Here is a 16,404-nt window from a genome sequence, read left to right as displayed (position 1 = left end):
GAAGTTGCATCCAAGAAAAGAAAGAAAACATGAAACAAGACAAAAGCTAACAAAGACAGTGCCTCCAAGACAGACCACGGTTGGTTACATCTAACCTACGAATGTCTCACAACAAATAAGAATAATAGCAGTACCTTTTTATAAACATGACAGGATAGGACTGTAAAACCGGTCAAAGATCAAGATTTAATCCACATTATACCAACAGTTACAGTGATAATGAAGCGACTAGAAGAAATAACCTGTTTTCCTTTAATCAATGCAAGATTTATAAACAGGCTAAAGGTAGAAAATTGCCAAGCCCCAAGAGGACCATGTCTCAGGTAAAGTAAGATCCAATTTCAGTAACCTAAAATAATGAAGAGGGACCTAGCAAGTTAGAATTGAAACATATTACTATAAATTAGGCATTAACAGTAAGAGAAATAAAGCATTAAAATGCCGACTCACCTTTGATCGTCCAGTATTTCTCTTAGTGGCACAATATCAAACAGCCAAGTTCATCAATTCCTTTCAAAGGGAAAGAAATTGGTTGGCCTTTCTTTTAAATCTGTCCTTTTCCCGACTGTAGTGCGATCTCAGAGTTAGTATATTTAATTGGGGGGGGGGGGTGGAAGGGCACAGCCCCCCCACATTGGGGGGTGTGGGGGCCGAAGCCCCCCACTTTAATAGTGTTTGGGTTAATGCAGCGAGTGCGTTTGGGCTACCGATTTCTTTCCCTTGGAAAGAAATTGACGATTTGAGGGTTCGATGTTGTGCAGTTTCGAAAAATAGGGGTCGATCGAAGGTAAGACGACATTTTAATGCTTTGTTTATATAATATAGACACGTAACAAACCTAACATGCTCTATCGAAAACAAAACAGGAAAGTACTTACAAACCTCGGTGCCAAAGAACAAGATCAAATACACAGAATACGAAGACTCAGAGTGACAGTACTATGATTAGCAGAAGTGCATGCAGTGTATCCTATAAAACATGGAAACTATTAGGCATAACTAAATTCTCTAAATTAATACGAGAATGATAAGCAGTCTAAAAGAAGTGAGCCACTGAGCTCCATGGAATGTATAGTAGAAAGTTAACAATAAGAATGCCTCAAGAATGAACAATGTCTTGGGAAGCCAACTTCTTCTTCTTCTTCTTCTTTCGGCTTTATCCCGGTTAGGGGTCGCCACAGCGGATCACCTGTCCGCACATTGAATGGCAGTGGAGTTTTACGGTGTCGAGTTGCCAGCCCGGCGCCCAACCTTCCACAGAAGGCACACTCACACGCACACCTAGGGCCAATTTAGAGTGTCCAATCCACCTGCAGCATGTCTTTGGGATGTGGGAGGAAACTGAAGCACCCGGAGGAAACCCACGCAACCACAGGGAGGACATGCAGACTCCGCACAGAAGGCACCCCAGCCGAGTATCGAACCGGAGAACCTCTTGCTGTGAGGCGGCAATGCTAACCACTGCACCACCGTGGCCGCCCCGTCTTGGGAAGCCAACATAGAAACAAATTTTGAGAATTAGGTCAAACTGTCCAACAACATAATAAAAGGAAATTGTCTTTCAGTTAACCACAGGCTAAGTGCAAGACCAGTCACAAATTTCTTGAAAACCAAAGAGAAGATTCTGGGAAAACAGAAAAATACTGACAGGTATTACGCAAACAACAACTCAGCTACATGATCACAAAGTAGTTATCCTTAGGCCCCAGGTACAGTAAGATGAAAAGCCAGTGACAGACTACCTTCACAGTGCAGGAGAATCGTCAACTAGCAGCAAGTCACTAAAAGGCATTAATTAATATGAAATCTGATAAAAGTGAATGAATGACAACTAAATGGGTAAATCTTTTTAATCCAACATGAAAGGAAAGAAAGTACAGTTAAACATAAAGTTTTCTAATGAGTTCCTTGCTGACCAAATCCCTGTGTCAAAAGAACCAGGCCATAATCCAAAACAGAAACTAAATTATAAAAAGGAAAATGGGAGACAATAAATGTACACTGTCTTGAAGCCAGGAAAAAGTTTTACGAAGGAAAGAATCCAAAAATGCATATGTCCGAGTCCAAGCAGAAGGGAACCAGTAGGGAGCAGACAGGTTTCCGATGTTGTTTAGGTGACAGCAGTACATAGGATATGCACAGGCATACAGGATAACTAAAAGCAGAGACTTGTGTTCCTCCAAAGCAATGAAAGGGATGCAAGGCATAGTAACTCAATGTTTGGGCAGAAAGTGAGGTGTCTGCTGGACAGCATGTGGAAAAAAAGGAAAAATATTTTGAGAAATGCTCCGACACAGGGGAGCCAGAAATAATTGTGACCAGCTCTTATGCCCTTAATAGGCTGTCTAGATAATAGGGCATATGTGCTAAAATAAAAAAGAAGCACAACCTCCAAGCTTTAATAAATAAGTTTTTTATTTTAGTATTTTTCAGTTACGCTGATCTTTTCCATTTTAATAGAGCCTATGTGGTTTGGAAAGAAGGAATTGCCATAAATGACCTGAATTACTCTTAAGAGAGACCAAGGACAGTCTTGACTGCAATGCAGGGAGTCTAAGCTACAGAGATACAAAGAAGAAGAACAAGAACAAGATGTCTCAAAAAAGAAATTGCTAGGGACAAAAATAAACTAATGGATAACTAGGGAAATAGACTGAAGGGGAGGTCCAAGAAAGTGCCCCAAGTTTATACCATCTGGTAGAAATGTACCACAAGGCAACATGGGCCAAAGAATCTATGTGCAGCAGACTATCTTCTATGCAAGTATTAGGTACATATTCTTTAGAAACCAAAATGTTAGTTTTATCAGACAATCTCATGAAAGAATTAGGTTTATATTCTTAAAAACTGAAATGAATATGATAAAGGCAGCAACAAGTGCTGGTGACACATGACTAGGCCTGGAATGCATATGCAAAAGTATAGACCAACCTGACATAGGAGCCATGTTAACTAAACAGAAAGCTGACCCAGAAAAGGCCATAGTAATACAATGAACAAATACACTAAAACATAACTGATTATTAGCCTGGGTGTGAACAGCACATTATGGCTAGTCTACTTAGGACTGCTGAAATATAAGCAACCAAATATAAGCAACCAGTAATGGAGAGAATCACTCTTGAAGCATATGGATAACAATGATGGACATCGCCCCATCTGGCTCCAAGGTCTTGTAGGCGTAAAGTATTATACTGAAAAGTGAGACCAAGAGAGAAAAACAGACCAGTCACCAATGGAGTCCCCCGGGGTTCTGCAGAGGGACCTCTCCTGTTTGGCATCTACTTTTCTGAAGTAAAAGCCAATACCGAAGGGCTCTGGATGACTAAGCTTGCAGACAACTGCAAGCTAGGAGCGGTTACTGAATCCCCAAATGACTTAGCCATCCTGCAAGAGGGTTTGTCTCAAATAATCTGCACCAAAATCATGGACAAACTAGATGACAAAAAATGCATTATTGTATTCGTTGAGAGGTCATGTAACCCAGGGAATTACCACATTGACAATACAATCCTAACAGTTCACTCTGTTGTTCAGGATATGGGAACTTTTGGACAGTGACCTAACTTTTGATCAACACGTGTCTACAGTTGTAAGAAAGTCCTTACAAATAAAGGGATTGTGTCCAGATATAGGGATGTCATTGCCCCCCCTTTACTCGGCCCTCATTAGGCCAAATCACTGAATACAATGCCCCTTTTATGTCAAAGGAAAAATCAAAGATCAATGCAACCCAGAGGTTCCTTTATTCTTGTACAAGGAGACAAAAATGCAGTTCAGAAGTTTGTCCAACATTATACAGGTTTTTGTAAGCCATTGCCCTCTAAGCTGACGTAATAAAATACAACTCTTAGCATTGTTCTAAGACAGGTGTTTACTAAGTTTTTCTGCTGATATAGCAAGTATAAACTTCCCATGTGAAAATTTCCTAAGATATCAACGTGGCCTCGCTAACTGCCAGTCTGTAACAATTCACTCATATTTCAGTGTTGCAATTAGTGATTCTTTCCTGCTTTGAGCATAAAGCATATTCGGATTTCAGCCTATAATCTTATCTACAGCTGCAGTATGAACAAGGTTATTTGCGTAAGTCTAGTAACATTTCAGAATGCTGTATTGTTCCTTTCCCTAACGTTAGCAAAATCATCTGTTTCTCAGTGTATGAACAAGGTCATTCACTGAGCTGACAAGAAGCAAAGTCAGAAATTACATGCAATTATTTTCAATCCTGTAGCATAATAAATGTGTTAACCCTTTTAGGCTTCTAATGCAGCAAGCATAATGCTAATACATATATGAATACATGTTTTACTACATATGTGAATACATATTTCTCTCACATTTCCCCCCTATTAACACTTTTATTCTCTTCAAAAGCATAAACAGTTAATTTCTTCCCCCAACCTCTTCCACGTGGGATTTGCGGTTAGGCAAGTCATATAGTTTAAGCTTCTGAAAGCATTTCATTTTCCAACAATTTATCAACTTCAGTGTTTTGATACAAGGTTTCAGATACTGACATGTCTATCAATTCTTTAATCAGTTTTTTCATGCAGGGTATGCCACAATGTGCACACACTCCCAACAGGAGTATTCCCACACAGACAGCTATTAATATGTTCATTATGAAGGTACCCCACCCCCCAAACAGATTCTGGAAAAAGTCCGTCAGTGGGTTGGGGCCTGGTTTGGTCATAGTCGACACTTGCTGTATCACCTCAAGGCGGTTGTTAATCTCGTGCTGGTAATCAGGGATATATGCACAACATTATTTTTTGATTAAAGCGCACCACCTCTCGCCGCTAGGGTGAAGTCGAGAGCCATAGGATTTTGCAGTACTGCAGTTCTCATAGTATTCAGTTCATCGGTCATCAATTCAAGTGCAGAAAAAGTTGCATTACTCATTACTTCGAGAAGTTTGGACAGTTTTTGCAGCTCCCAAATCGATTTTGCCGCTCCATATGCTGGTAATATGCCTGCCCACAATATGACAGCATCACTCAAGTCCATGTGCGTCAGCTTGGTACCCATGGTATGATGGTCCTTCAGCCCACCTCGATTCGTCCCACTGGATTCTCAGGCTGACAGGTTTCTTGGCTACATCTCGGGTGTTTCGAATATTTCCCTGAGGCAAAACTGCAGTGTGTCGCATGGCCGGAACCAGGTACCCCAAAAAACAACTGCCGGACCAGTTCTCAGGTAACCATTTATACGCTTTCTTATTACACACAAAATAACAATCCTCTACCTTAGTAGTTACTTTACTGAGATATGGCTGCCCTGCATGAAACATTTTCCCATCTATTATAGACAGTTGCTTAAAAAGAATAGGATTATGATGTATATCCCCAACAGTCTTTTGCATGGACTCAAGAAATGAGTCATAATTTGAATTACAAACTGTACCCATTTTGTTTGCTTTGGTATAACATTTATAATGTACAGTCTCAAACCAAGTTTTCCCAGGTCTCATTGACCCCTAGAGGGACCGCAGTCATTAAGAACCCCCCCGTATGCTGTTGGTATGGCTGTACGAATCCAGCGATTTGAAACATTAAAAGTCTCAGCATACACACGTGTAATCGCCTGATAAAGTTCGGGTGCCAGTCTATGGGTGACTCATCACGTTTATTCAGTTCAGCTGATGTAGCCGAAAAAAAGGATAGGCCACAGCAAAAAGATTATTGTCATCAGTACAATCAACAGGATAACCATGCAATACTTCTGGGGTTGTTCTGCATTCCTGTTTGCTCTAGATTTTGTCATGTTTAGTCTTCTTGTGGAACAGCAAGATTTTTATCTAGCTCAAAGTTTTTGCAAAGTTTACAGTATATCAAATGGATCCAAGAGGATTTTTCATCAATCTTGACTGCGGTGGGTGTCGACAAGAGGACCTGGTATGGTCCCTCCCACTTTGGCGAACTCCAATGTTTATGTTTTGTAGTCTTTACCCAGATTCAGTTTTCTGGGACTACTGTCGCTTCCAACGGTTGATTCAACTCTTTAACTGAAACAGAAAACTGCAAAAAGATGTTTTAGTATAATTTTTAAATCCGTATGTAGTGAATACCTGGTTGACTAACTGTACCATCCCCCCTGTTGAGACATGGCATTGCCCATGGCTCAACAAAGCTGCATATTTAAATAAATTAGATGGCAATATTGGTTTTCCCTCTTTGGAGATGTACAGTCCTTCCTTGAGGAGTGCTCCTCGCCTTTCCCACTTTTGTTTCTCAGCTCGTGTAGTAAGTGTCTGCATTGTTTTTAACATTTCTAAGTCTAAAATCTCAGAAGGCTGTAATTCCTCATTGAAAAGTAATGCTTCTGAGGCCGCTTGCTTTGCAGCTGTGTCAGCTCTAGCATTACCTTTTGAAATCCTATCTTGTTGCTTGGTATGAGCTATGCATTTACAAATAGCTACTTTTTGAGGTAACTGAATTGATTTTAACAAATCTAAAATAAACTGTGCATGATTAATCGGTTTACCAGTAGATAATACTACTGAGGCCGAAGCCTGCACTGCCATTGTGGCAGCAACTACTGCTTGTACACAGTGGGGCAAAGACCGCGCCACTGGGTCCAGTTGCGATGAATAGTAAGTAATGGGGCGTTGCTTGTCCCCATGCTGTTATGTCAACATTGACGTCGTATAACCTTGCTTACAATCTACAGTTTGGAAAAAACGTTTATGATAGTTTGGTAATCCTAAGACTAATGAGGATGCTATCAATTGTTTCAGTTTAGAGAAAACCGATTCTGCTTCTGGTGTCCATTATATCAAATCTTGTGCTGCCATAGGCTTCTGAAAGATCAGGTTGTTCAACAGTGCAGATTCCAAAGCATAATTTGGGATCCAGCTCCGACAAAAATTAGTCGTACCAAGAAAGGACATCATTTCCTTCTTGGTTGTGGGTTTTGGTGCTTGTAAGATTGCTATTTTCCTGTCTTCCTCCAATGTCCTACCCTTTTTGGATATTACATATCCAAGGTATTTAACTTGTTTTCTCCAAAGGTGCAATTTGTTTTTGCTTACTTTGTGTCCTTCAACGGCTAAGAATTTCAATAATGTTATAGTGTCTTCCTTACAATCTTGCTGGGTAGGGGCTGCCAGCAGGATATCATCAACATAAAGTAAAATCTGACCACCTTTCGGTGGGGTAAACCCCGCCAAGTTACTTGCCATCTCTTGTGAGAATATCGTTGGACTTTCACAATATCCCTGTGGTAGTCGCGTATATGTATACCGCTTCCCCTGAAATGTAAATGCAAACCAATACTGGCTGTCAGGGTGCATTGGTATTGCTAATATCTACCCACAGGAAAATATTTTTGTTGAGGCTTCAAATCATTTAATAGGGTATGTGGATCTGGCACTGTAGGTGCCCTTGATATTACTGCATCATTTACAGCTTGCAAATCCTGGACCATACGCCATTCTCCATTTGCTTTCTTAACTGGAAATAAGGGTGTGTTACATGGTGAATCGGGAGAGTCCACCAGTAATCCTTCCTTAAGTAAAGCTGCTATGATAGGTTTAATACCTGCATCTTTTCTTAAGGGGTACTGCCTTTTCTGTGGTTTAAAGGCTGATTTTGGCGTGATGGTAACTGGTCCTGCTGTACGAATAAGTCCTACATCTGATTTCCCTATTGACCAGAGGGTCTCTGGTATGTCTAATAAAGCTTTTTCTTCCTCTTCTAATAAGAGTGTTTCTCAGCTGCCCTCACTTGACTGCAAGTGTACAGCTGGGTGTGTCTGTGTGCTCCAATTTAATTTCTGTCTATGTACTCCTTGTTCTGACAGTTCTAATTCTGTCTATGTACTCCTTGTTCTGACAGTTCTAATTCCGTCTGCTTTTCCCATTTTGTGACTTTTTCTCCTAGGTCTGCCCATTTCACATCTTTGTCTTTAAACTAACATGTGGTAATCGATTTGATTTATAAAGTGCAAAGAACTAATGGGGCAATGAACAGCTAACTACACTGTTCCCTTTCATGTCCCAATACAGATTACGCAATACTAATCTGTTTGCACAGTTTTTAAACAATTTTTGCTCATATTCTTTGTCAGGTCCTGGTGTATTACAGTGCAACAGGTGTTGTACATCAATGCAAAGGGAGGGGAATTTACTGATAGCCACATTCACCAACTCTTCAGTTATTGCCCCAGGACCGGTCGTAACCAAGTCCTGGCTATACCAATAAAATGTTTTACCCTCCGATTGCACTGCAAAAGTGTTCATTTGTCGTTGTGCTTCCATACCCTGCATGGTTGGAACTACTGCTATGCCAAACAGTTGCATAAGATCTCTGCCCAAAAGGTTCACTGGGCATTTTGCAGAAACAACAATTTTGCTTTTCTGGGTTAATCTTGAAACAGGATCTGTTATTGCAATATTATGGGAGAGAGGCTCCCGATACAGCTGTCCATTAGTTGCTTTCACCAAAATGTTATCATGTGACTCTGACTTCTCTGGTAGTTTGGAGGGGTGTACCAGGGCTCATGATGCCCCTGAATTGCACAGAAACTTGACTTCCCTCCCCTCTACCAGGAGTGTAACTTCTGGTTTCGTGTCTGCCAAATAGAGCTCCAAGCTCAACAAGGCTAAGTCTAATATTTCATTTTCTTTACTATCGGTAGCTTCCTGCACTTCCTCTATTTCTCCTATGACATTCTCTGCTCTCTCCATCACATTCTCATTTGTCCTTTCTCCGTTATTCCCATCTAGTGATTCTCGACTACTATATAGACAATCCTCACCTTCTTCATTCTTATTCTTCATTGCTGCCTTTTTATTTTTCTTGCAATCCTTTGCCATATGTCCCTTTTTACTGCATTTAAAACATTCACCCCTTTTCTTTCTCCCTTCAAAGTCCTCTGATCGCTGATCAGATTGTTTATTTCCCTGGGCATTCTTCTTGCCCTTCTTTCCGGACTGTACTAAATAAACTTCTCTGTCATCTACAGCGAATACTTGGGCTTTCTTTTTCTTTTTGTTATTAAAATGCCTTTTGGCATGCCTAGCATATTCAAGCAGTGACTGTAATCTGCTTGTACGATGGTCTATCATATGCTTCGTAATAAAACTACTTATGGGTGCAATACTGCCTTTTAAAAATGCATTCTTTAACTGCTGCTCATATGGGGAATCTTGTGTCTGGTCTTCAGGAGCCTGCATTCCACAATGGCTAATAAAACATTCTATTAATCTGGCATAATACCTATCAACAGTTTCACCTTCTTGTTGGATGCACTGATTAATGCAAGTCCAGTCTGCCCAAGGTTTCCATTTTTCAGAAATTCGGTCTGTTAGACCCTTCACTCTGTCTAACTCTGCGCTGTTATGTGGGAGGGGCTTAAGCGCAGCATCACAGGGATTCCAGTTGCCACTGATCATGTGCCAGTCTGGATCTACTATTTGTCTGACAACTTTTTCTGAGGATTTTTCTAGTTTACCATCAAATTCATATTTATTAACCCATTTCGTGTAATATTTAACGTTATCGGCACATCGTGACTGCATGTATTCTGCGTCTTCGGTTAACAGCGGATTTTGGGGTTGTTTTGTACATTTATTGCCCATTTTGACCTAACCTTGTGAATGTTACGTAACCCTTCCTGTTTTTTAACGTGGTACCACGAAGATTTTATAGTCCCTTCAGACTACCTGCCTACTTATTCTGCTTCCCTGATCTATGACAAGATAGCAATTTTTCTGTCCCTGGATTTACATAAAAAATCCTGACTGAACAAATACAATCAAGTCCCTGATCTAAAACAGAAAAAAGTAGAATCCCCTTATTGAGCCTCAGCAATTGATCACCCTGGTCCGATTGAAACCTGCTCGTCAGCCGCAGATCAGAAAGTGGCCGGTCTCTTTTTATACGACAATTCAGTTGGAGGTCTTTTCAAATAAGAAGAACCATTTCGGTAACTTCTTACGTACGGATTTCAGCCACCAGGCCTGTCTGATCCAGGTCAACCAAGAGGCTTCCGGTCAAAGAAGGACCAACTTGTCAAAGGAAAGATCAATGCAGCCAAGGTTCAGTTAAGGTTCCTTTATTCTTGTACAAGGAGACAAGAATGCAGTTCAGAAGTTTGTCTGACATTATACAGGAAATACTTCATTATTATACTGTTTTGTAAGCCATTGCCCTCTAAGCTGACGTAATAAAATACAACTCTTAGCATTGTTCTAAGACAGGTGTTTACCAAGTTTTTCTGCTGATATAGCAAGTATAAACTTCCCATGTGAAAATTTCCTAAGATATCAACGTGGCCTCGCTAACTGCCCGTCTGTAACAATTCACTCATATTTCAGTGTTGCAATTAGTGATTCTTTCCTGCTTTGAGCATAAAGCATATTCTGATTTCAGCCTATAATCTTATCTACAGCTGCAGTATGAACAAGGTTATTTGCTTGAGTCTAGTAACATTTCAGAATGCTGTATTGTTCCTTTCCCTAACGTTAGCAAAATCATCTGTTTCTCAGTGTATGAACAAAGTCATTCACTGAGCTGACAAGAAGCAAAGTCAGAAAGTACATGCAATTATTTTCAAGCCTGTAGCAGAATAAATGTGTTAACCCTTTTAGGCTTCTAATGCAGCAAGCATAATGCGAATACATGTTTTACTATATATGTGAATACATATTTCTCTCACACTTTGGCATTTATCTGTCAAGATGCATGCAACAAAAGGAACTCCCACAGAGATACCTTACTAAAAGGATACAAGGACTAAACAAGATGCCCTACATGGACCAACTCAAAGCCCTATTGCTATACTCGGTACCCAACAGACTGCTAAGAGATTAGCTCTGTCGGGCATACAGTGAACCCTCTTGTCTACGGATCTAAACCTTTTCTGCAACATCAGCAGAACAGTTTGGAGGGACAGGTGTATCTCACAGGGGATACCCACATTTGTGGCACAGACTCCTCATCCACATAAAACAAAATTCATCCCTGCAATGTCTATTTTCAAGGGCAACTTTGATCTACGGATGACAAACAAAAAATTTACACAAGGACTTCCCCTCTGTATTACTGATGAACACAGACAGCTAAATGCTTTATCGCGTGCATGGGTCCCCTCAAATTATCTACAGCATGACCCCAGTTATTCTCATTTGGGGTAAAACAATTATCAATCACGTGATGGGTAAGACCAATCTATATATAAATGGGAGAAGTTATTTCAAGCACAAAAAATGGAAACTGGTTAGCCTGCCTGTGAACCTATGGAATATATAAATAAACAGCTAGTCAGATGATGAATGGCATAGAGGAGCCCGCTACTAACAAGAACTGAAGACAATGGTAAGGAACACCCCATTCAAAGACCTACTGCAAGAAAAACAATCAGGGCCTGCTGTACAAGTAAACCTGCATTTCAGAAGTATAAACATGCTACCATGTTTTAATAGGATTTTTAAGGTGAGATTTGCATATGGAGCTTGTCTCCATGGCAGATTGAATAAGGGAGACAAAAGTTCTTGGACAAACTGAAGAAAATGTCAAAACAAAGACACTGGGCAGATCCTAACAATAATGCCAGCACAGATCCTATCTCCAATACTCACAGGACAGAGAAAGAGACATACTGGATACATGGAAAACATGCTAGGTCATAGGCTCCAAGTAGGGATACCCTCCACCCTTCCAGCTAGAAAGCTATGAAGGTGTGTATGTTGCGGCTGGGAGATATATATATATATATATAGCATTCCTTGGAGACTAAGGATGCAATGGCAGGCCCTATTTTAGCCCAACAAGCACACAACTCATTTGTAAAGATAAAGTGTTTAATCAAAAGTGAATAAACTTAAAGAAAAATGGAAGGAATATCAGTTTAGAGCCTACGAAGATAAATTCATCAAATCAGCATGAAGCCCATGTGGTCATTACAAAACAGGGATCAATGGTTTAGTTAATTGACGTGTAGGTACATTAGGTAACAAATTAGAAACCAAACCTTATCATAGAAATGGAAGGACCAAAACCAGGACAACTCTATGCCAATTCTTTGGCTGGCCAAAAGACAGCAATAGAAGTGCTAATGGATAATATTCTGTTAAGAGAAGTAAGACATTGGCAGTCTCCACCATTCAGCACTCAATAAGATAGCCTTAGAGTGATACAAGACCAACGTTTTGTCAAAGACTAGGGAATTGTGTTGATTCGAAGATGAGGAAATCATGTCAACACTGGAACCAAATAATATTGGCTTTAACAAAAAAAAAAAAAAAGTCTGTTGTTGATAAGCTTGCATGTGAAACTGTCTTCTGCACCCATAAGTACAACAAAGGGAAGACCTCAAAGTGAAGCACAAGGTCAACAGCCCAACACTGACACTATGTCCAAGAAAACAGGCTTCCTTGATGCCAATCTGTTTGGCGTTTAATTTGTCCATCATACATCCAGCCACAGCAGAGTTGACAGTCTGGGCTCCACATTCAGAGCAAGTACACATTTCCACCCGAAAACTGAAGTCCAAGCCTGTGACAGGAGCAGTGATATCACCAGGCTAGACAAAAGGTAAAGGGAATTATGTACACACACGTGACTGTCGTAAATGATTACTTTTTAAAACACCTTTATTCAGTTAATGGGATTGCCCCAGGAAAGTTGTGCATCTGACCCTGGAAATGGAGTACATAGCAGGACTGGTGGTCAACCAACCCTATTAAGCATAAGACCACCAAAGCAAGAACTTTGCTGGTGAGAGGATCTGAAGGGCCTAGTTTCAGTCGGCTCAAAACGATAATGATGCCTATGATTAACCACATATGCACTATCAAAAACATCCAACATCTACACCTCTTCCAAGACCAAGGCAAGTAAAACTGAAAGGGGAGCAGTTGGGAAATATCAGTTTATCCAAGAAACCTCCAAAAACAGATAAGTGACAGTCACCATGATGGAAATTTGTAATTTCTTTTAACACTCCAAATGCATGTATGGTTACACACGCATCAAAATTCTGATTTCCTACAAAATTACATCTTATCACCACAAAACAAATATCTGTAGTCTTTCACCTCCTCCTCTATCACTACTGGAAACCCTCCTGCCATCAGTATTAATATCTCTCTTTTCCTTTGTCCCTAATACAGTGCTGAATAACCCATTCTGACACACACACACACCAAATTCTCATGCTCATTTTCATGTTAAGGGTTTCCTGTAGCATTGCTATTTGTACTCTATACTTCTTGAATACAATGCAGTACTCTCTGCTTCTTGTTCATACCTAGTGTGTCATTCACGACAGACACACACACACACACACACACACACACACACACACACACACACACACACACACACACACACACACACACGTCTCCAACTAGCAACTTAAATGCATACATAAGTGGCTGGTAGGCATAACTTATACAAAAGTGCAGCTTCCTGTCTCTCTTTACACCCATGTCACATTTCCCCAGACTTTTAGTTTCAATAAGAACATTAAAAAATATGTACAATTTTCATTTTTAAACCCAAACGCTTTTTAATTCACAACATATACAACTATATACATTTTCCAAAATGGAAAATTACCTCTCAACATATGAGCACAGCTCAGGTTAGACAGCTGCACCCACAGGCTTCACCCATTTTAAAGTTTGGTTGTGTTGTCAGCGTGATTAAACCTTTCTGCTCTCACACTATCCATATTCTTGACTCATCTCAACTTCTCTCTCAGGGGTGAAAAACAACTGTGGTACTCTAACTGAATTATAGCCTTAAGAAAAAAAAAAAAGTGCCCTGGCTATCATTAAATTAAGCAATTTTACTTTGTTACAATTCACAAGGAGGTGGTAGTTCCCAATGCAACTGCTTGTATTCTCTTCAGTGTAGCACCCTTCATTTATTTTCACTGAGCTTCTTCAAGTAACATTTTTTTTAGCATTTTTTCATACACATACCTTGCAGGTTCAATCATTTGTTGATTTATTAGCTATGTCTTATAGGTTCATAGGTAGGTACTAGGCTATTGGCCCTAGGGCCTATATAAGCCTAGCCAAACAGTACCCTGGCTTTTGCCACCCAAGAAAATTAATTTTCCTGTACCCCTGTCAAGCAGAGCCACAGAAGTGATCCCCAGGGTGAATTTCCTATCTCCCATCCAATCATCAAGATTTTTCTTGAAGAGTGCTAATGAGGAGCTTTGTTCGATATAGATAGGTAGTTTGTTCCAGAATATGGGAAGTCTCTGGGACAGGAATCTATCCCTCCAGCATGTCCTGGGTTTATTGTGGTGACAAGGTTTATGTCCCTAGAGCGTGTACCTGGGAGGGATTGGGATTTCTTTCCGTGGAGCATGTCCAACAGCTGTGGGTTTTACATAGCTTTGTATGTTTGGCAGAGATCGCCTCTGAGTAGGTGATATGCGACAGAGTAAAGCTGAAGTTTTTTGAGACTGTCTGCGTAGGGCATCTGTTTGAGGCCAGTAATCCTCTGAGGTATTTCTGTGGCCTTTCCAGTAGTTGCAGATGTCTTGGGAGGTACATACCAAAAGGGGCGTTGTACTCTATAATGGGTCTAATGAGTGATGAGTAGGAGGGAAACAATAACCTCTTTTTTCCTGGATGAGAAACCTTTTGTGATGAGGTGTGCCATGTAGAAGGATTTCCTGACTACTGTGGCGATGTGATTATCAAAGGAGAGACTACTGTCCACCTGTGTCCCAAGGTCTCTTATCACACTTTCGGTGTTAAGTAGACTACCACCTATGTGGTAGTTCATGGGTACACAGTTTTTACCAAAAGGGATGACAATGCACTTTTTGGCACTGAGCTTGAGGCCATGGTTTTGACACCAGGCATCTGTCTCAATGAGGCCCTTTTGTAGGATATCCACATTGTTAGGAGTTTTGATTATGGCTCCTAATTTGCAGTCATCTGCAAACTTTGTTAGCCAAATACCTTCTAACAGGACAGGACCTAGGACTAAACCCTGTGGTACTCTACTTGTCACTGGTCAGAAGTTGGATTTAGAGTCTGCTACTTTCACAGAGTGGGTTTTTGTCAGTGAACCAGTTAGCAACCCATCTTGTGACATAGGGATTTATGCCTACTTTAGTGAGTTTGTCTATAATTCCAGAGTGGGGGATGGTGTTGAAAGCCTTGGCGAGATCTAGATAGGCTGTGTGAACCACCTTACCCTCATCTACGGCATTAGTGACCGCTTCAAAGAAGATGAATTGATACACGAGTAGTTTTCCCAGTTAATGGTGGGGTAGTTGAAATCGCCCATTATTAGGGTGTTAGGTTGTACCCTAATATTTTCCAGTGTATCAAAAAATGAGGAGTGGGAATCCTGGCGCATGGTGGGGGATCTGTAGCAAACTACAATTTGCATTGCGGTCTTGCCCAGAGTTAGTTGCACTTGGATAATCTCAGATGCATTATGCTGAGCAACTAGCCTGGAGGTGTGGATATCCTTAATGAATATGGACACGCCTCTGCCTTTAGTGCTTCGGCCCAGGTTAGGTGGCCGAAAGGTGTGGTATGAATTACAGTCTGGTAATGCAGGGGTGCTCTCTGGAGCCTTGAACCAGGTCTCTGTCACTTCCCAGATGTCGATGTTCTCCATTTTAAGGAGTGCCTCAAGTGAGTGCATTTTGAGACTTCTAGCATTAAGTAGCATTACCCTCAGATTTTGCTTGCTTGTACTTGTTACGGTGGTGAATTTAACATTTGAATCTTGCCTAAAAAAGGCACTAAAGTGGGGGCAAGAGCCTTAGCCAGTATCCGGAATTCCAAGGGCGACAGGTGCAGGCCATCTCTGGCAAAGCATCATGGTTTGTCAATCATGTCATCCCAGGCAGACAGATACTGGATCCCCTTAAAATGACACCAGAAGCTTAGCCAATTGTTGAAGTCAATCATTTTGTCCTTGTACTGTGGTATCATTCTGGGTGATGGCAAGATGCTACTTGGGGCTAGGGTCATACTTTATTTTCCGGAGCTCTGCTGGCAGATTTAAAAAAAAAAAAAGAAAGAGTGACTGCTCTTAGCTGTCACTAGTAAGACTCCCCATCCTAGCATTTGGAAAACATGTGCATACTGCATTTAACTACTTTACAATGCAGCTGACTTCAAGAAAATGTTATACCTATATTACTGACAGGAAAAAAAATGACTTGCAGTTTATACACAAAGATAAAATGGAACTTTTTTACTGATAAAGTGTCTTAATTTCCTTTATTATCCTTCTAAACATAAATAACAAAGTGAAAAACTATATTTTACAGTCCACAACCAGTTTGAAATAATTCACAAATGTCCAGTCTTTTTCCTTTCTTGCTGAGGCACAGTCTTCATACCCAAAATGCCTCTCCTCTTGACATTCTCTCTAGCTGCCCTGCCCTACGTACACACTACTTTTAACCTGC

General features: G+C 40.6%; 1 protein-coding gene across 2 annotated transcripts in view; it reads right to left on the bottom strand.

The window, feature by feature from the left end:
- The window catches only part of GRSF1 (G-rich RNA sequence binding factor 1), a gene marked incomplete in the record, with an annotated part of 1,027,193 nt that overhangs the window by 989,012 nt on the left and 21,777 nt on the right, over nt 1-16,404 (bottom strand).

Source organism: Protopterus annectens, chromosome 2.part0 (genome assembly GCF_019279795.1).
Source record: "Protopterus annectens isolate FY-2018-M chromosome 2.part0, PAN1.0, whole genome shotgun sequence".
NCBI classification, from domain to species: domain Eukaryota; kingdom Metazoa; phylum Chordata; order Ceratodontiformes; family Protopteridae; genus Protopterus; species Protopterus annectens.
The sequence above is the reverse complement of the archived record's forward strand: the minus strand, read 5'-3'. Positions and strand labels throughout refer to the sequence as shown.